This window comes from Mastomys coucha, unplaced genomic scaffold (assembly GCF_008632895.1).
Source record: "Mastomys coucha isolate ucsf_1 unplaced genomic scaffold, UCSF_Mcou_1 pScaffold1, whole genome shotgun sequence".
In the NCBI taxonomy this organism is placed as follows: Eukaryota; Metazoa; Chordata; class Mammalia; order Rodentia; family Muridae; genus Mastomys; species Mastomys coucha.
In genome coordinates, this window is record NW_022196891.1 from 8,009,555 (window position 1) to 8,031,316 (window position 21,762).

The window sequence follows — 21,762 nt, forward strand, 5'->3', positions numbered from 1 at the left end:
AAACAAACAAAAAAACAAAAAACAAAAAACAAAAAACAAAAAAAAACAAAAAACAAACAAACAAAAAACAAAAAACAAACAAACAACCCAATCAAAACATGGGGTATAGAATGAAACAGAGAATTCACAACAGAGGAATCTCAAATGGCTGAGAAGCACTTAAAGAAATATTTAAAGAACTTATTGATCAGGGAAATGCAAATTAAAACAACCCTGAGACATTACAGCAACCAGAATGGCTAAGAACAAAATCTCAGGTGACAGCACATTGCGGGCAAGGATGTGGAGAAAGAAAAACACTCCTGCATTCCTGGTGGGATTGCAAACTAGTACAACCACTCTGGAAATCAATCTGGGGGTCCCTCAGAAATAGGTCTACCTGAAGAGCCACCTATACCACTCTTGGGCTTATACCCAAAAGATGCCCCACCATGCTACAGGGCACTTTTCCACCATGTTCATAGCAGCCTTTTTGTGATAGCCAGAAGCTGAAAACAACCCAGATATCCCACAGTGAAACAATAGATACAAAAAAATGTGGCTCATTTACTCAATGGAATACTACTTAGCTATTAAGAATGAGGACATCATGAGTTTTGCAGGCAAATTGAGTGAGTAGAAGGAATGGAAACAGGCAACCTTAGGAGGTAGTAGGTGGGGGGACCCTGTAGAATGTACTGGAGATCTGGGAGATGAGAGACTCAAAGGGCAGGACCTTGGATCAAGTGCTCTACAGTGGAGAGGGGAATTTTGTAGAGTCTACCTCCAGTGGAAAGGCAGTACATCAAGTGGAGGGATGGGGTTTCCATCCCACAATCAAAATCTCTGACCCAGAATTTTACTGTAAAAGGACCTTCAGGGACAAAAATGGAGAAGAGTAATAAAGAAAGGAGGTCCAGCGACAGCCCCAAATTTGGATCCACATCAAGGGGAGACCCAGGGCGCAGACACTGTAACTGATGGCGTTGTGGCTTGCAGACAGGTAGACATGGATGCCCTCTGAGAGGCCCAACAAGCAACTGAAAGAGTCTAATACAGATACTTACACCCAACCAATGGACAAAAGCCAGGGACCCCTGTAGCTGAATTAGGGAAAAGCTGGAAGAAGCTGAGGAGGAAGGCAGCCCCATGAGAAAACCAGCAGTCTTAACTGACCTGGACCCCCGAGATCTCTCAGACACTGAGCATCCAACCAGGCAGCATACATCAGCTAATATGGGGACCCTGACACATATACAGCATATATACATACATATATACATATGTCATATATGAATGGCTGCTGGTCTTTCCTCATTGAGAGACTTGAGGCCACAGGGAGTGGGGAGGCCTGGTGGAGTGGGGGTGGTAGGGTGGGAATGGTGGGTTGGGGACATCTTGTTGGAGACAGGGGAGAGGAGGTATGGGATGGGAAGCAGTTGGGGAGCAGACCTAGAGGGGGATGAAGCCTGGACTGTAAAAAGGGATTAAAGAATAAAATAAATAAATTGAAAAATTAAAAATGATCCAGCTATACCACTCCTGGCCATATAACCAAATGATGCTCCACTGAACCACAGGGACACATCTTCACTACGTTTATTGCAGCCTTATTTGTAATAGCCAGAAGGTAGAAAAAAAACTAGATGTCCCTCAACCAAAGAATGGACACAGAAAATGTGGTTCATTTACTGGATGGCATACTATCTGAGAGGCTCTACCAGCAGCTGACAGGGACAGATGCAGAAACTTACACCTACCACTCGACTGAAGTTGGGGTTGAATTAGGGGAAGAATTGAAGAAGAAGAGGGTAACTGCATAGGAAGACCATCAATCTCAACTAACCATGACCCCTGGGAGCCCCTCAGAGACTGAGCCACCTAGGCAGCCTATGTGGGCTGGTCTGAGGCCCTTCACACACACACACACACACACACACACACACACACACACACACACACGTGGGAGACTGCCTAATCTGGCCTCAGTGGGAGAAGATGGGCCTAATCCTCAAGAGAACTGAGGCATCAGGGGAGGGGGAGGCCTGATGGGAGGCAAGTGGAGGAGAGGAGTGGGATGAGGAACTGTGGGAAGTGAGCCTGGAGGGTAGGGCAACAAATGGAATGTAAATTTTTAACAAAGCATTTTTTCTCCCATAATCAAACCTAAGCACCATTCAAGTTTGGCCAATGAAAATGTTGAAAATGATGTACATAAATTTGACCATTCCAAACATCTTTGCCTTACTTCTTAGTTTTATTTTGTTTTGTTTCACTTAAAAATAGCATTAAGGTTATAAGAAACTTACTTTAAAAGAAAATCAAGAATAGCCTAAAAGTAAGTGATTTGCATGAGGATATAAGTAGACAAGAATGGGAATGAAACATGTTAAAGAAAAAAAAAACTGTGGGTATGGATTTAAATCTAAAAGAATTGATCATTACAGAAAGGCAGCCACGCTCTATTTTATTAGTCTGTAGTTCTCTTCCCTGTCTCTGTGTCCTGTCTAACTCTTCATCTGTCATTTTTTCTCTCTCAGTCTTCTCTATTTCCTTTCTCTCTGTTTTTGTTGCTGTCTGTGTCTACCTCTCTCTCTCTCTCTCTCTCTCTCTCTCTCTCTCTCTCTCTCTGTGTGTGTGTGTGTGTGTGTGTATGTGTGTGTGTGTGTGTTATATACAGACTTGTTTATGCATGTGTGTGTTTGTGACCATGGGTGCCAGGGCTCAGCCTCATTTGTTTTCATCATCCACCATCTATCTATTTTTAAAGACAAGACCTCTCTCTGATTTGTTTCTCAGTGAATATGCTAAGCTACTGGCTATTGAGCCCGAGGTATCTGTCTGCCTCTATCTTCCCAATGCTGAGACAACAAGCATTGACCACCACACATTTTTATGTTGGTTTAAATCAGGTCCTTAACTTGCAGAGCAAGCATTTTATCAGATAGAAAATTCTTCAGCCATCAAAGACATTTCTAAAACTTAAAATGTATCTATGTCTTAAAAATAAGTTACAAAGATTCTTAAGCATTTTTTTTCTTTTACATTTTATTTTTAAAACTACTGTCTTAGTTTGGGTTGCTATTGCTATGATGAAACACCATGATCAATCCAGAAGATGGGTAGGAAAGGGTTTACTTGGTTTACACTTAATAATTTTGAAGGAAGTCAGGACAGGAACTCTACCAGGGCAGGAAGCTGGAGGCAGAGCTGATGTAAAGGCTATGGAGGGGTGTTACTTACTGGCTGGCTCTCTAAGTCTTACTCATTCTGCTTTCTTATAAAACCCAGGTCCACCAGTCCAGGGATGACACCACCCACAATAGGATTTGTGATTTCGTGATCCCCATACATCACTAATTAAATAAAAATGTCCTGTATGCTTGCCTACAACTCCATCTTATGCAAACAATTTCTTAAACGAGATTCCCGCATCACAAATGACTTGTGTCAAGTTGATGTAAAAAGTATCTGGCAGAAATATATACTTTATATGAGTATGTATTTCCCTCATTTAATTTACTTTTTTTTTTACCTGAGTATTCTAGCAATGTATTCCATGCTCTTCAGCACACTTTCTAAATATGGGAACATTGGGTTAGTATATTTATTTACAAAAATTGTGACTAAAGGCCAATTGTCCCCAGAGCATGTTCTTTATATTTCCCTTCAAAACGAAGCTTGGCATCATCTGAGGGTTTTTTAAAATGAAGTATGCTGGTACACTTACCCCAATACAAATGGTCCTGAATATGCATTCACAAGAAATAGACTGATGATTCTGCCTCATTTAGGAGAAGCAATTCTTAGGCAAACACAGGGTTGTTCAACCAACCAACCAACCAACAAACTAACCGACTGACCAAACCAAAACTGTTTAATTTTCTACATTCCCTTTGGAAATAAAAAGGAAGTTAGAGTCTTTTCAATTCTGTCGCCAGTGGCCAATGCCCTAGTCTGAAGTTTGCACATATTCAAGGCTTTGCTTGTCTTAAAGAATAGTTAGCACTACTTTATGATTCAAGTGATGGATCAATTTTCCTTTTAGAAACTTATATGATGAACAATTGTAATACTTTATTTCATAAACAAACAAAAGTTTATAGGCCTACCATTAGTTCTTCTTCAGGATCTTTAAATTTTCATAACATTTGTCTTGTTTACATTTATAGTTAAGTAATTACTTCTAATGTATTAGAAATGTAAGAAAATGAAGAAAATTGGCTGGTTAGATATATGAAAATGAGTATACACATGTACCTATGAATACTTTTAATATAGATTTAAAGCATGAGTTTTCAAATCACTGTATTAATCAATATTTTGTTTTAAAACGTTCTTTTGGGTGCTCAAGTACATCATTTTACTCTGAGTATATGAATCTGCAAAATTAATATGTACAATTAACATGGCAGAAGTGTATTATTTTCTCCTAGAGTAGTTTAATTTTTAATAATTTTTGCCCTTTTTTTAGAAATTTTTATTTATGGTGTTCTACATGTCAAAATTTCCAAATAAACAAAAACCACAATGAATAACTTCTCTCTCTCTCTCTCTCTCTCTCTCTCTCTCTCTCTCTCTTTCTTTCTCTCGTGTGTGTGTGTGTGTGTGTGTGTGTGTGTATGTGTGTGTGTGTGTGTGTGTGTGTGTGTGTGTGTGTATGTTTTTACTTGTTCTACCATGTGGAAAACCTGAGAAAAACTCATACCGTATGTCACTTAGCTTTACTCTTTCTGCCATTTATATAAAGATTATATTGAAGCAAACCATGTTTCTAAGACCTTTGAAGACAAACAAAATCTGTTAAAAATCTGAGGGGTTCTTAAGTGAAGGCCAGCTACAACAGTTCAATTATGTTGAATTATGTTATCACAGCTTGGTGAATGTTTCTTGTGTGTCAGGGGCTTCACAAAGGATTTATGTGGTTAAGTTTCATGTAATATTTTTGTATGTGCTAATTCTTCACACCTTTAAAACAATGAAGTCACTAGTCTTTCTGAAATTGAGTCCTAAGAGCCAAACCACAAAATTAGTAGCTGAGAATACCAGATAGGAGACTAAGTTTTCGTTCAATTCTAGGAATTTTTACATTTTTTTTTGATATTATCTTTATTTACATGTAAATTTCTCCATTCCCAGTTTCCCCTCCAAAAAACAAAGAAACAAACAAAAACAACAAAAATAAACCCCTGTTGCCTCCCCTTCCCCATGCCTGCCACCCCGCCCTCTCCCACTTTCTGGCCCTGGCATTCCCCTACACTGGGGCACAGAACCTTCACAGGGCTGAGGTCCTCTCCTCCTATTGATGATCGAATTTGCAATCCTCTACTATACACATGCTGCCTGAACAATTGGACACCTCCATGTGTAGTCTTTGCAATCTCAGTAAAAAAAAAAAAAAAAAGGAGACTAAGTAATAAAAACCCAGGTAAGCCAGGTAGTGGTGGCACACGCCTTTAATCCCAGCACTTGGGAGTCAGAGGGAGATGGATTTCTGAGTTCAAGGCCAGCCTGGTCTACAGAGTGAGTACCAGGACAGGACAGCCAAGGCTATACAGAGAAATCCTATCTTGATAAACCAAAAAAAAAAAAAAAAAAAAAAAAAAAAAAAAAATCACCAAAGAAATACCAAAAGTATGTAAGAAAATACAATATTATCCTGGTTTTGTTAAATATGTGACAACATATATGCATATATACTGAGATATTTTTATGAATATATATTTGTATGTATAATAAAAAGGTCGCTGCTCCTGAAGCAGGGAAAATTCAAGCTTAACAGAAAGCATGAGTCAGACACAACTATGCTTTTGTTTAACAAATGGCACAACTCAAATTCCCACAAAAGTTGGGGAATAACACAGACCTGATTAGTCACACTCTGTACTCTTAAATACCTCTGCCTTGTACTAAAACATGTGTTTGAAGAGATAATGTATGTTTCCATACTTTTAGTGTTTTTGCTTAATTTAGTTTATCTTAAGACAAAGGATTGGACAAAAAAATTTACATAAACAACCAGAATTAATTTTGAATTTATGAAATCATTAAAGCTATCTCTAAAGCGCAATTCAATATAGTCATTTGTACTTAATGATGGATAATTTTTTTGAGGTTAAAAACTTGGTACGTTTAATCAGAAGGTTTGAATGGAGTCAAACGTCTTCTATGCCAGAAAATGCAAGTTATCTACAAATATCCATCAAGCTTAATGGGGGACAACATGAAGTAAAGGAATGAGCATTGGTTTGAAATTAGGAATGAACATTGGTTGAACCTGGATTTAAAGCAGCCAGATCTATTAACTAATTGTCTTTGGAGTACATGCTCAATATTCTTCATTTTTCATTTTTTTATTATTAGATATTTTATTTACATTTCAAATGATATCTCCTTTCCTGTTTTCCCCATGATGGATAATTTTTGTGTGATATATTTGTTGAGATTTCACACACTTGTGCTCCAGGGAGTGCATGTATCTAAAAGACAGCATGAGTAATAATCCCTGGATTAGTATAACATTGCATCCCTAGGGTCTGCAATAAAGTCAATAAAAATTCTGTTTCTCTATGCCTTTAATACCAACTAACTATAAATAAGAACAACTAAATTCCATGCATGTCGAATATGAATTATTATTCACAGTTGGTGAAATACGACTTTGAGAATGTATCTTGAGGCCGAGTTGATATTCAGAATATTTGGAAAGTATGCCAAAAAGGTTTATGTCACTCAAGCTAGAGTCATCTAAGCAACATTAATAATAATTCCTATGAAGCACATTTGTTGACTATCAGCCTAAGTGGTTCATCAGTGTGACCTTGCTTTCTGACTCAACAGAAAGTCAGGTGAAGACAAACTGCATACCAAGGATACCAAATATAACAGAACAGTCACAATGTGGTCCAAAAATAAAGTGTAGAAATAGAAGAAATAATGCTTATGGGATATTTGGCACTATGGAGAAATTAGATTCATCCACTCAAGCAGAGTGTCTATTGATATTTTTCTAACCAAATAGGAAATGATGTCACATCTGGAAGAGAAATTTCAGTTGGTAGATTATAAGAAGAAGAAATTTCCCTCTTTGAAGAAGAAATTTCAGTAGAGGGAGAAAAGCATTCCTACATTTAGCCTACTTTCAATATGATAGCTATCTATAATGTGAATAAACCAAGATGTAAAAACATATAGGGAAACAATGTTAAGAAGACAGAATATTGCCCATCACTATAACTGGCATACTAAATTCATTGACTATTTACAAAAAATAAGTAAAATGTTCTAGGAAACTTGGGTTTGAAGTTACTGTAAACCAAAATGTTTATAGTGTACAAATAAAAATTATTGATTTGTAAAGACATAGAGACATGATATATACTTCGAGTTTTCCAACTACCACATGGAATATAGATATAAGTGCCTTGTAAGTAAGATACTAGCAGGAAAAAATATGGATATAAAGTGTAGAGGAGGGACTGAAGGAAAGGGCATTCAGAGACTGCCCCACTTGAGGATCCATCCCATATACAATTGCCAAGTCTGTTATTGCTGATGCCAGGAAGTACTTACTGAAGGGAGCCTGAAATGGCTGTCTCCTGAGAGGCTCTGCCAGAGCCTAACATATACAAAGGCAGATGCATGCTGCCAACCATTGGACTGAGTACTGAGTCTCCAATGGAGGAGTTGGAGAATGTACTGAAGGAACTCCCCATGGGGGAAACAAAAGTGTCAACAGGCCAGACCTCCCGGAGCTCCAACCATAGTATACTCATGGAGGGACCCATGGTTCCAGCAGTATATGTGGCAGAGGATGGCCTTGTTGGACATCAGTAGGAAGAGAGGCCTTTGGGTCTGAGGATGTTCAATGCCACAGTGTAGGGGAATGCTAGAGTGTGTGGGTGGGTGGGAGGAGCATCCTCATAGAGGCGGGGAGAGAGGTATGGGATAGGGGGTATCCAGAGGGGAGACCTGGAAAGGGGATAACATTTGAAATGTAAATAAAGAAAATATCTAATAAGAAAAAAAGAAAAAAGAAACAAAAGTAAGATTTTGCTGTCTTTCAAATGACCTTTCAAAGATCATTTTTATTCCTTGAGATTTTATGATAAATGTATGTATATCCATAAATATTGAAATATGCACATCAGGAATAGAAGACACAGCAAATGTTTACAGCTACAGAACAGTTAACATGAGGCTTGTCCTATAAAGTGTACTTTAAATGGTAATACTTAATCAAACATTCATACGCGTTCCTCTTTTCATCTTGTGAAAGTGGTTATCTATTCTGCAAACTTGCCTTATTTTTAATCATTCAATGGAAGACAGAGACATTGCTTGTTTTATCTTTGTTCAATGTCTACATTGTACACAATGATACACAATGGTAGCCATGTTTGCTGAACATAATTGACTGTCAGAGTTTACACAGGCAGTTGAATTGTACATGAATTATAAATATAGACCACTTTTGCTTTTAAAAATGCTCTCACTTTGATGAAAATTGCATAACAAAGATAGTTAATGTGTGAGAGGTTGGGATTTGAGAAATGGTTTCAGGCTGAGAGAGAAGGCAGCCTTTCCATGGTGGATCTTACAGGTTCTGAAGGAGTTGGCCTTTTCTGTGTGTGCTAGCAAGCATTTAGTATGGCTGAGGAATGACTCTCTCAGGTGTGGGAGAAGACTGGGGAGATGTACAGAGGGTCAGGAAACTGAACAGAGGTGTGTAGCCATGGGGGGTGTAGAACAGGGGTAGCCAACAGAAGTCCCAGACAATAGGAAAGCAAAATAATCCCAGGACCCAACAGGGGTGACCTTAGCTGAAATACCCAATTAATAAAAAAGAGATCACCCCATTGTAAGATCTCTACAGAGAGATCATATAGAGAGCTTAGGCACTGCCCCTGGTAGAGGGATGGGGCCGCCCACTCTTCTCAAAACTTTTAACCCAGTATTGTTCCTGTCTAAAAGAAATAAAGGGACAAAGAGTGGAGCAGAGCCTGAAAGAAAGGCCATCCAGGGACTGCCCCAACCTGAGGATTCATCCTACATGCAGCCACCAAACCCAGTCACTGTTGCTGATGACAAGAAGCTGTCTCCTGAGAGGTTCTTCCAGAGCCTTACCAATACAGATGCCGATGCTTGCAGCCAACCATCAGATTGAGCACAGGGACCTCAATGGAGGAGTTAGGTAAAGGACTGAAGGACCTGTGGTTTGTAACTACATTGGAAGAGCAACAATATCAATCAACCAGATGCCCCAGGGCTCCCAGGGAATAAATCACCAATCAAAGAATACACATGGAGGGACCCATGGCTCCAGTTGCATATGTAGCAGAGGATGGACTTATTTGGCATCAGTGAGAGGGAGATGCCCTTGGTACTTTGAAGGCTTGATGTCCCAGCATAGGGGAATGCTAGGGCAGTGAGACAGGAGTTGGTTGGGTTGGGAGAGCACCCTCATGGAAGAAGGAGGTTGGGATAGAGGGTTTGTGGAGATGATAGTGGGAAGGGGGATAATATTTGAAATGTAAATAAATAAAGTAACCAATAAAAATTTAAAAAACAAATTTGAGCTACTTAACATGTAAGTCTAGATCAGTGGCATATCAGATATCTTTGATATCAGTCATTTATGGTTCATAACAGTAGCAAAATTGCAGTTATGAAGTAATAATGAAATACTTTTAGTTGAAGGTCAGCAAAACTTGAGGAACTGTTTTAATGTGTTGCATCATTAGGAAGGCTGAGAACCTTTTGTCTAGATCAACACTGCATTTCTTTCTCTTTTTTTTGAAATCTTTTATTTATTTATTTATTTATTTACACTACAGATTTTATTCCCCACCATCACTGTCCACCCGCAGACTTTCCACATCTCATACCTCATCCCCACACCCTGTCTCCATGAGGATGTCCCCACTATCCAACACCCACCCAACCAGACCTTTAAACTCCCTGGGGCCTCCAGTCTCTTGAGGGTTAGGTGCATCTTCTCTGACTAAACCCAGACCCACAGTCTGCTCTGACTGAACCCAGACCCACAGTCTTCTGCTGTATATGTGTTGGAAGCCACATATCAGATGATGTATGTTGCCTGTTTGGTGGTCCAGTGTTTGAGAAATCTTGGGAGTCCAGGTTAATTGTGACTGTTGGTTCTCTTACATTTCTTGCTTTACATAGATTACTTGATATTGTCTTATATTGTTTTGTATTACTCAGATAATAACTAATATAACTGTTTGGGATTTTTTAAACTTCTTTTGATACTCCAAAATACTAATTTGGTACTACAAAATACTAATTATACAAAAGAATTTATCAATATGTATCATAGATATCAACTTTGTCCCTCACGATTTTCCTTTTAATTTTATGCTGCCAAATATTCATTTGAACAGATAGGGAATCTCATTGAACAGGTATAACACCTTACAATATTTAGCCTGTTAATTCACAGTGGTAATTAAATATATTAGCTTTGCTTATGGTGACTCCTTTTGTAAAAAGGAACAAAGCAGAATTCAAAGTAACTCATAAACCTCCCACAATAGTCCAGTAAATATACTCACTCAGAAATTTTTCTAACCTCTGTTTATGGCATCCATTTGTGAACTTAATAGCAGTGATTTGGATTTGCAGACAGAGCTACTCTAAAGGTGAAAATTAACTATACCACTAATAATAATAATAATCACATTGGTTGATTTGTGAAACAGTAGATTTATGTCTATAAATCTAATAAATTTACAGTGAGGTTAGTCTTAAGTTGGATCTTGTGAGAGAAAATTATACTGAAATCCTTACAAATACAAAAATATTTAAAAAATCTTGGCTATTTTTTTTTTGTTCAGAAAGTAAATACAAAGAAATAGCATTAGAATACTTATAAAATTATTTTCATAGAAACATATCTGGAAAACAATAAATTTTGTGTGCCTTTATGAATTCTGGAGAGTAAGTTAAATTTAATGACCATTTATTTCACAGGAGAAAAATATATTCTTGGTACTGTAAATCTGGCCAAAAAAAACCATGGTTTAAGAGATATAGGTCACAGAGTTGAACCTACTACTTCTATTTTACTAAGTGGGGGTAGAATCAAACTGCACTGAATGACAAGTTGGGAGATGAAGAATTGCCCAAAAGATCCTGAGATGGCTAGCATGGCATACCCAGCATGGAAGAGGAAACCATTGTAGAGATCCTTCCTCGACGAGGTAAACTGAGATAAACTACTCTAGAAAGCTGTTGTCTTACATAATACTAGAACCCTTTACTTATGAGCACCCCCCAAACAAACAAACTGACAGGACAGAAACAAAAATGTCCCACTTTTATAGGGTGTTTATCTTTCTGATAGAGCCATTTCTGGTACTCAGAAATTGTGGAGATTTAGCCCATAATAGGCAGCAATTGAACAGTGTCCTAGTAAAGCAGCCTTTTAGCAATGACTACTTAAACCATCAGTATACTCAGCTCTCCGCTCTCTACAACTACTTACTTCTCACATTTCAGAAGAAGCTCTCTGAAATTTTCTGAAATTTATTAGGCTAAATAATACTCTTGTTTAAGAATCATTCCTTCTCATGACCTCTGTTGATTTAATTTGCCTAGTTTTTCATTCAGCATACAAAACACTAACAAGCACTGAACCACCATTATTAGTAAACACAGGTTTTGGAAAATCTTAGTATGAAATATCTGAAATGTCTGAAAAATGAACAGTGTGTAACCTTGCTTTATGTATGAGTATGTTTAAAGCTATTTCACTAAAAATGTATTACTGATTCACTCACACTGAACTCAGGACAAAGTATATTGCATCTAGTACCTAAAAGAACTGTATCTCCCACATAGATTTTTCTCTTGAAGGTACATCACATACTTGCACTTAGTAATATTAGATTCCATTTAGCACAAGCTTGGAGATCTATTTTTTTAAAAAAATTATTGTATTTATTGGAAACAGTTCATGCTGGTTCACTTTTTCAGGTTGACATAAACAAGAGTTCTGGAAAGATGGAACCTCAAGTAAGGAATTGCATCTAGGAGATTGACCTGTGAGCATGTCTGTAGGAAATTTTCTTAATTAATTATTGATGGGAGGGTACTTAATCTTAGGTAGACAGTGCCTTCCCTGGAATGATGGTCATGGGCTGCATAAAAAAACAAGTTGAGCAAGATGTGGAGAGAAAGCCAGTAAGCAGCATTCCTCCATAGTCCCTGTCCCTGCTCCAGCTTGAGTTCCTACCTAGACTTCCCTCAATGACAGTGAACAAAATGTATAAGCTAATTAAAGCTGTTCTTCCGCAACTTGATTTTACTCATGCTGTTTATCACAGCAATAGGGACCAAAAGAAGATAAAGAATCTTGTGGGGTGGTGGACCATGAGAGGAAGTCTTGTAAGGTCAAGCTAAGTCTTGAAGCCCCAGGGACCCTAAATGGATGGTAGGAGCTTTGCCTGCTCCCAACTCTAGGCCTCTACCATGTAGCCAGTCTCACATAGAGGGAGTTGTGGCCATCAGTCAGATAGAGGCAGTGCCCACAAGTCCCTCCTCATGTAGATGAGGCATCTCAGGCCAAGCCAATAGGAAGCACCTGCTGTCAGACCCAACTCACCGTAAAATAGTATAAAATTTCCTATCCAGAAGGAATAAGTGTGGGTGAGAATTACTCTGTTGTCTGAAAGCATCTCTCACAAGAACTGTAATACTGCCTGGGAAGAGAATGCTCTTCCAAATCTTTTATCACCAGAAGTTCCCCGTCACATTGTTCACCAGCCAGCATGGCTCAGTGTAGCCAGTGCAGCATTTCAGAGCCAGAGAAGCAGCAGCAGCAGCAGCAGCAGCAGCAGCAGCAGAGGTGAAAAGGGCACTACTCCCTCCTTGCCTGTGCCTCTGTAGGTTGACCTCAAACTCATTTTGTAGGTGAGGTCATCCTTGAACATCTATTCCTCCTGCCTCTACCTACTGTTTGCTGTGATTAGAACTTGTACTATCAATTCTGGTTTATGCGGTGGTCGGGATCAAACCAGGATTTTATACATACTACGAAAGCATTCTATTAACTAAGATACACCATTAACCACAATATCGATTTTCATCAGAGAAATATGAAGAAGCACAGAAGTGCAGAAAACCCTGTTGTGGACAATCCCAAAGATATTTGTTTTCAGAATGATAGCTGAAATTAGAATGCTGTTCAATGTCAGTTGGACATGTACTTGTTGATGACTTAAATCTGTGCTGTACCATGAAATCAGTAAATAACTACCAAGGCACCAGAAGTGCTTTGAACACCCTAAAGAAAAATTTGCAATCTAAAAGGTATGGGGTGTGGAACAGTCAGAGGGTAGACTGGGAAGGGAATACAATCTGGAGTGTTAAAAAAGAAAGAAAGAAAAAGAAAAAGAAATAAATTAATAATAACAAAAAAGAAAATACAGGAGCATGGCTTCTGGCATCGCTGGTGGAGGGGGGTGAAGAAGGAGTGGGCCCTAGCCACCCGTTCTTGCTCCTTCTCTCTCTCTCTATACCTCTCTCTTTCTTGGGCAACATGGTGGCTGTAGAGGAGGCAGCATCCTTCGGGGGAGGAAAAGAAGAGAGATGAAGATGATGAAGATGGAGATGGTATTGTTGAAGGCCTCAACTGAGAAGAAAAAGAAGGAGGAGGAGGAGGGGGAGGAGGAGGAGGAGGAGGAGGAGGAGGAGGAGGAGGAGGAGGAGGAGGAGGAGGAGGGGGAGGATCAAAAGTTTAAACAGACCTTCTCTCAGTTCCAATATGAGACCTGTATCCTAATGGTGTATTTCCCAAAGGACAAGATAGGCAAACCAGATACCACCCACACAAGATAGGCAAACAGCTGCTTGGAGAACCACAAGTGAAGAAAAAAAGTCCTTAGACCAGGTTTGTGAGGAGATTAAGAACAACTTCTGAGAAGCTCCAGAAGCACATTACCAAGTTAAGAAATATGTCATGAGCTGGGTCAAGCCTGGGATGACAATGGTATAAATCTGTGAGAAGTTGGAAGACTGTTCCTGAAAGCTAATAAAGGAAAATGGGTTAAATGCAGGCCTGGTGTTTCTCACTGAGTGTTCTCCCAACAACTGTGCTGCCCGTTACACTCCCAATGCTGGTGACGCGACAGTCTCACAGTACAATGACATCTTCCAGATACACTTTGGAACACATATAAGTGGTAGAATAATCGATGTGCTTTTGCTGTTACTTTTAACTCCAAATACAACAAATCATTAAAAGCCATAAAGGATGCCACTAATACTGGAATAAAGTGTGCTGGAATTGAAGTTCGTCTCTGCGATGTCCATGAGGCCATTCAAGAAGTTATGGAATCCTATGAAGTAGAAATCGATGCGAAGACATATCAAGTGAACCCATACATAACTTAAATGGACATTTGATTGAACCATATAGAATTCAGGAAAACAGTGTCCACTGGAAAAACAGTGCCCATTGTGGAAAGAAGGGAAGCTACAAGAATGGAGGAAGGAGAGGTATATGCCATTGAGACCTTTGGGAGCAAGGGGAAGGGTGTAGTTCATGACGACATGGATGTTGACTCTACATGAAAAATGTTGATGTGAGACATGTGCCAATAAGGCTTCCAAGAAGAAAACACTAGTTAAATGTCATCAACGAAAACTTCGATACCCTTGCCTTCTGCTGAAGGTGGCAGGATCTCTTGGGAGAAAGTAAATCCTTAATGGCTCTGATGAATCTGCGTAACTTGGGCATTGTAGATCCATATCCACCACTGTGTGACATTAAAGGATCATACACAGCACAGTTTGAACGCACCATACTGTTGCGTCCAACGTGTAAAGAAATTGTCACCAGAGGAGAAGACTATTAAACTTAGCCAAAGCCAACTCGAATTATTTATTTTCAAAGCTTTGTTGGAACACATTATACCACAAGTAATATGTAACATGTTGTCTGTTTTAACAGCGGACCTGTATGATACAGTTATACATGTTTAAAGGAGTTTGATCAAAAGCAAATTCCATGTAGTTAACCAAGGAAAAGACATTCAAAACTTTAATGTTAACTGTTTCTCCTGTCTAGGAAATGCTGTATTGGTCACTAGTTAGGAATTACTTACACGTTTTGTTTTGAAGACCCAAGAGATGCTTTTTGGATATTTATATTGGCATATTCTTACTTGGATGCTTTGAATGGGTACATTCAGTTCTGCACCTATGCCCTCTAGTATTACTTTTTAACTTTCCTGGAACCCATTTTTTAAAAAATAAAGACATTTTCAGATCTGAGAGCTACAAAAAAAAAAAAACTACAAAATCTGTTACTGTCAGGAACACTTCACACATTTTTCTGTGAGTAACCTCAATAAAACCAAGATGGAGTTGGAAGGTGTCCTTGCACTGAGCTGTTAGCTGGTGTTAGATGTGGCAAGTAATTGCATTTTGCTGTCTCTCCAGGAATAGTGTCACACAACATCCTGAGGGGAAAAATAATACCTGTCAGAACATCAGAAAGAAACTAGTTCCAAACTTTGGAGTTAAGACATTACACATTTCTTTCCTACAATTCTCTGGGCCATCTGGGTTTTTCTATTACTTGGGTTCTTTTACAAGTGTCTGTTCAACTCTAAATTTAACAGGAGGAAGCTGTCAAAAACAGTCCAGTACAGAATAATTAAATCTAATCCCTTTCCTTTCAGTCACCTCTATGAGGTTAGTGGGTGGAGTTCCTGGTAGCTTCAGGATCCTACAGAGAAACAAGAAGTGTTTAAATGGCTTGTCAAGGTTCTGCTTACCCACAATGCTAGCAGTGCTACACAGGAGAAATTTGAAGCTAGAAGGTTTCACAAGCTATGAGATAGTATTGAATTGTAATCCAAAATATAAAATAAACATGCATAAATAGATATGACTACTGCAAAAGAAGAAAATTTGGGTCAATATTGTAGCAGTAATGGGACTGTATTTCCATTTGGTATAAAGATTGATGAGAAAGAAAATAGAGCTACAATCAGAACTCATTTTCATGTGTGTACTGCTTTCTTCCTGTTGATGTTTGTGTTTCAAGATTGTTCTTTAAGAACCTGTGGTATAATCTGCTGGGCCACCTAATTATCAGACAGGAAGAAATGCCTTGTTAATTTACTATTAGATAAAATGATAAAGGATAGTTGCTGTAGCAGGCAAAAATGAAAAAAATGACTAAATTTGGATTGAAATACACCAATTTTCAGAGGCTGAATTTTGAAAAATTAAGAGTATTTTAGTTCTTATTACTGTTTTCTTTATGAAGGAAAAGTGCCTATCAGTGACTAAAGAGTGATGCGATTCAGAAATATTATTCTGGGAAAAATAAGTATGTGCTTGAAGTCATATAATATATTTTTAACACAATTGAGCCTACCCTGAAATGTGGTTAGTTATTCTAAAAATTATCATGGTCTTTGTGATTTCAATATTCATAATTATGTTTGTAAATGCTTCAAAGATAATTTCTAAGGTCTGCACTTAAAATATGAAGCCCAGTATATTTCTTCCCTTTGTAAGTGCCCTTAACTGTAACATGATCCATCACATAAACACTTCTTTCCATTCATCTATGCAATCAATATTTACTACATGTTGAACTTGCAACAAGTAATACAATAGACTTCAATCTCAGGTTTCATGGAACCTGTGCTTTGGTAAACTGAAAGGAATTGTCAATAAGTAAATGAATAATTACAATGTGGTTTTAGTGATAACTTCCATTTAGATGAAGCAGGAATAATTGGTAGATATGCAAAGAACTTATTTTTACATTGTAAATGTAATTATAAATTATATTTTACTAAAATGGTAACTTTTGGGGAAGGCCCAAGGAAAATGAAGGAGCAGGACTCTTTGTATTGTCTAGGGCAAATTATGAGTCACAGAAGAGAAAAGAATTTGATATAAATTGGAATAAAGTGAGCAAGAGTAGACTGTGCTTTGATCCATAGTTCAAAAAAATGTACAGATATGCAGAGTGTCATGAGCTTTTCAAAGACTGGACTTTAAGATTTAATGAGATGAATATCAGCAGGAGAGCTTTGAGCTTAGGAAAAATACAGTCTGACTCTTTGAGTCTGACCACTCTAGCTTCTGCATAGAGCAGGTTCTGTAAAAAGTAAAGAAAGAAACTGTCTTAGTCAGTACTCTGATTGCTGTGATGAAACACCATGACCAAAACAACTCGGGGAAGAAAGGGCTTATTTGGTTTATATTTCCACATCACTGTTCATCTTGAAGAAAGTCATGATAGGAACTCAAACAGGGCAGGAATATGGAGACCAGAGCCACTATCTGTTTTTTGTTCTGTTAAATATGAAGAGGCCATGAAGAATTGCTGCTCCCTGGCTTATTCCACATGGCTTGCTCCACCTGCTTCCTTATAGAACTCAGAACCACCAGTCCAGGTATAGCATCACAAACAACAGGCAGGGTCTCCCCCATCAATTAATTAAGAAATGTCTTAAAGTTGGGTCTCTTGGGGTTATTTTCTCAGTTGGGTTCCTTTCTTTCAGATGACTGTACCCTGTGTGAAGCTGACATAAAACTAAATACATAAACAGACATATAATCTATTAAAACAAGCTGGACAAAAAGAATTTAGCTTGGTTAAAGGAAGTAGTTAAAGGGACAGCCAAAAGTTACATATTTGTAATCTGTGATGACACAGTCACAATGAAGTAATCATTGGTGGTTAGATACTTACAAGGTGACATGAATGATAAATTCCATTTTTAAAATTCCATTTATTTATTTGGTGTTTGTGTGTAGGTGTGTGTGTACATATGTACCACAGTGTTTGTGGGGAAGGTGGAAGACAGCCTACAGAATCTAATTCTCTTCTGTCAGCATGAGGTTCCTGAGAACAGAATTCTGATTGTCAGGCTTGTCTATGAATACCTTTGTCTGAAATTATTGTCAGACAATAATTTCTGGAAAAGCCTTTCATATTTAACATTCTTCTGAAATATAAAATATTAAGGATTGTAATGCAAAGATACAAATATGAGGATTCAGTCTCTAGTTTGAAGACATTTAAAAATGTATTCTCAAAATTTTTCTAAATTATTTTAAGAGTTATCTTCTTAGGCATTTTTGTAAAATATTAGAGTTTTTTTCTTACATTCTTTCCTTACATAGAAATGTATTTGTATGATTAGTGTTTTCTAATAATGAAATATAGTTATCACTATCTGTTTTTTGTTCTGTTAAAACATCTTAGGAAAACACTGATTGAAAGTATTGAGTTTCTCTTTCTCCACAACCTCTCATCTGCTGTCACCTGAGATTTTTATCCTAGCCATTCTGACTGGTGTGAGGTGGACTCTCAGGGTTGTTTTGATTTGTATTTCCCTGATGACTAAGGAAGTTGAACATTTCTTTAGGTGCTTCTCAGCCATTTGGTATCCCTCAGTTGAGAATTCTTTGTTTACTGCTGTACCCCATTTTTAATAGGGTCATTTGGTTCTCTGAAGTCTAACTTCTTGAGTTTTTTTTATATATTGGGTATTAGCCCTCTATCAGATATAGGATTGGTAAACATCTTTTCCCAATTTGTTGGGTGTCATTTTGTCCTATTCACAATGTCTTCTGCCTTACAGAAGCTTTGCAATTTTATGAGGTTCCATTTGTCAATTCTTGATCTTAGAGCATAAGCTATTTGTGTTCTATTCAGGAAATTTTCCCCTGTGCCTATGGGCTTGAGGCTCTTCCCCACTTTCTTTTCTATTATTTTAAGTGTATCTGGTTTTATGTGGAGGTCCTTGATCCACGTGGACTTGAGCTTTGTACAAGGAGATAGGAATGGATCGATTTGCATTCTTCTACATGCTAACCGTTCATTGCTGGTGGGATAGCAAGCTGGTACAACCATTCTGGAAATCAGTTTGGTGGGCCCTCCGGAAATTGGACATAGTACTATCAGAGGACCCAACTATACCACTCCTGGGCATATACACAGAAGATGCTCCAACATGTAATAAGGACACATGCTCCACTGTGTTCATAACAGCCTTATTTATAATAGCCAGAAACTAGAAACAACCCAGGCGTCCCTCAACAAAGAAATGGATATAGAAAATGTAGTACATATACATAATGGAGTACTACTTAGCTATTAAAAACAATGAATTTATGAAATTCTTGGGGAAATGGATAGATCTGGAGAATATCATCCTGAGTGAGGTAACCCAATCACAAAAGAACACACATGGTATGCATTCTCTGATAAGTGGATATTAGCCCAGAAGATCGGAATACATAAAGTACAATCCACAAACCACAAGAAACTCAAAAAGAAGGAAAACCAAAATGTGAATACTTTGTTCCTTCTTAAAAGTGGGAGTAAAATACCTATGGAATGAGTTGTAGGGACTAACTATGGAGCAGAGACTGAAGGAAGGCCAATTCAGAGACTGCTCAACCTGGGAATCCTTCCCATATTCAGTCATCAAATCCAGACACTATTGTCAATGCCAGCAAGTACTGCGATGACAGGAGCCTGATATAACTGTCTCAGAGAGGCTCTGACAGTACCTGACTAATACAGAAGTAGAGGCTCACAGCCATCCATTGAACTGAGTATAGGGTCCCCAATGAAGGAGCTAGAGAAAGGACCCAAGGAGCTGAAGGATTTGCAGCCCCTTAGGACAAACAACCATATGTACTAACTATACCCTCAGAACTCCCAGGGACCAAACCACCAAACAAAGAGTACACATGGTGGGACTAATGGCTCCAGCAGCATATGTATATCAGAGGATGACCAAGTTGGTCATCAATAGGAGGAGAGGCCCTTGGCCCTATGAAGGTTCTATGTCCTAGTGTAGGAGAATGCCAGGGCCAGTAAGCAGGAGAGAGTGAGTTGTTGAGCAGAGGGAGGGAGGAGGGAACAAGGGTTTGTTCTTGTTGTTGTTTTTTGTTTCATTTTTTTGGAAGGGTAACTGGGAAAAGAGATATCATATGACATGTAAATAAAGAAAATATCTTTAAAAATAAAGGAAAAAAAGAGAGATAAAATCTATTTCCAACCCCCCCCCAAAAAGTCTTTTCTGCATCTAATAAGATGTTCACATATTTGTTCTTAACTTTTTAGTGGTTCTTTGTGCATTTCATATCATGTACCCCAATACCATTCATTTCTGTCCCCTTCTATGCACCCTCCACCCTTGAACTCATTCCCCTGAGCAGAGAGAAATACTTGGAAGCTATGGTGTGCCCAGTGTGTCCCTCAGTGTACTCTTTTCTCCACAACTCTTTGCTTGTAAATGTTTATCGCTAAGAGTCATTGGTCTGCTACAAGCCTCCTGCTTCTGCTATACTATCAAAACCACAACATCACTGGGATTCCTCTCAGACAATCCTGTCATTAACCTGTGTAATGAAGATCCTTATAGTTTTGAATCTATAGGACTGGGATCCTTCATGCACTCTAGCAGTTCATCAATAGGGTAGATGTTGATTTGGTCCAATTCAAAGCCCTGCTTCTGGGCCTGACGGGTATCTGAGCTGGTCAGCTTACTAGCTCTCCTGTACCCATACCTAAGGTTTAAGTTCTCCTGCTCGTCCCCATCCAATGCTACACCCATCAAGGGTTAGTGCCAGCTCTCCTGCTTTCCCACTCCCCTCTACCCTCCCCTCGCCGGCTGATCCAAAACCTCTCTTCCTTAACAACCAGGGCCACTTCTCCCCTGCTACCCAGGTAAGGCACAGAGCTCACTCTCCCAATTGTTACACCTGGTGAGGGACAGGACTAATTTTCCCATTCTCATGGTACAGGCACATCTCTCCTCCCTGCCATAGGTATAAGGGACAAGGGAGTGGGAGGGCATCTCTCCCTCAACTATGTCACTCCATGACAGGAAATTGGCAGGCCAGATCTCCCACGCCCACATCCACACCCTTGGGTCCACCTCACCTGTGTTTCTTCCACTTGGTCAGTTCTACTGTCCAAGGACAGTACAGAACTGCTCTCGTGAATACTGGAGCTCGATATGGGTGCATCAGCTTGCCTACCCTCCTATGATGTGCTAAGTCTTCTACGATGTGCAGGCAAGGGATGGGGCCAGTTCTTCACAGCCCTCAGACATTAACACTTTTCTTGGCAACAGCCCAGACCAGAGATGGCTGCCTGGCATTTGGGGATAGCAGACCCTGTTGCTGCAGTTCCGTGAACCCATACATGGCGCCTGAAACAGCACAGACCAGAATACTGCCAGAGAATCACTGGCTCCTCACATCAGCCTGTTCCTCATTATCTTCAACTTACCATTGAGCCTACATTTTTCTGTTCCTTTCTCTTTGATTTCTGCATCATTTCCTGGATCTTCTTATTGATACCTATGGTCTCTGAGTATCTGGAGCCATTTCAGGAGTAGTCTGAAGAGTACTATGCCCCATCTGCCATTAAGGCCCTGAGCAGGGTTCATCTTGGGGATGGTTCCGCCCCTCCAGGTAGGCACAGCACCAGACTGGTGGTCACATCAGGCTAGTTCCCTGTCTGGGCCTTCTGGCACCAAATTGGTGGTCATACCAGGCTTTTTCTTTTTTCAGGTAATGTTAGGCTAGAAATCATTCAGATGTTCACAGGTCAGAACACTCAGTGTAGATATTCTCTCTCTCTTCTCTACCACCTAGCACATATGTCATATGTGCTCTACCACCTAGCACATATGACACAGTAGCCAAACCTACAATATGATCTATGTGTATAGATCATGTTTTTGTCTTTCAGTTTGTTTATGTGAT

The 21,762-nt window shown here is 39.0% G+C and overlaps 1 non-coding gene and 1 pseudogene across 1 annotated transcript; one reads left to right on the forward strand and one right to left on the reverse strand.

Annotated features, from left to right (window-relative positions):
• Nucleotides 1-12,770: 12,770 nt before the first annotated feature.
• LOC116069488 lies at nucleotides 12,771-14,858 on the forward strand (annotated as a pseudogene).
• A 6,711-nt stretch (nucleotides 14,859-21,569) lies between these two features.
• LOC116072286 lies at nucleotides 21,570-21,699 on the reverse strand. Its single transcript, XR_004111393.1, has one exon. It is a non-coding gene; the product is annotated as a small nucleolar RNA SNORA17 (small nucleolar RNA).
• Between the last annotated feature and the right edge of the window lie 63 nt (nucleotides 21,700-21,762).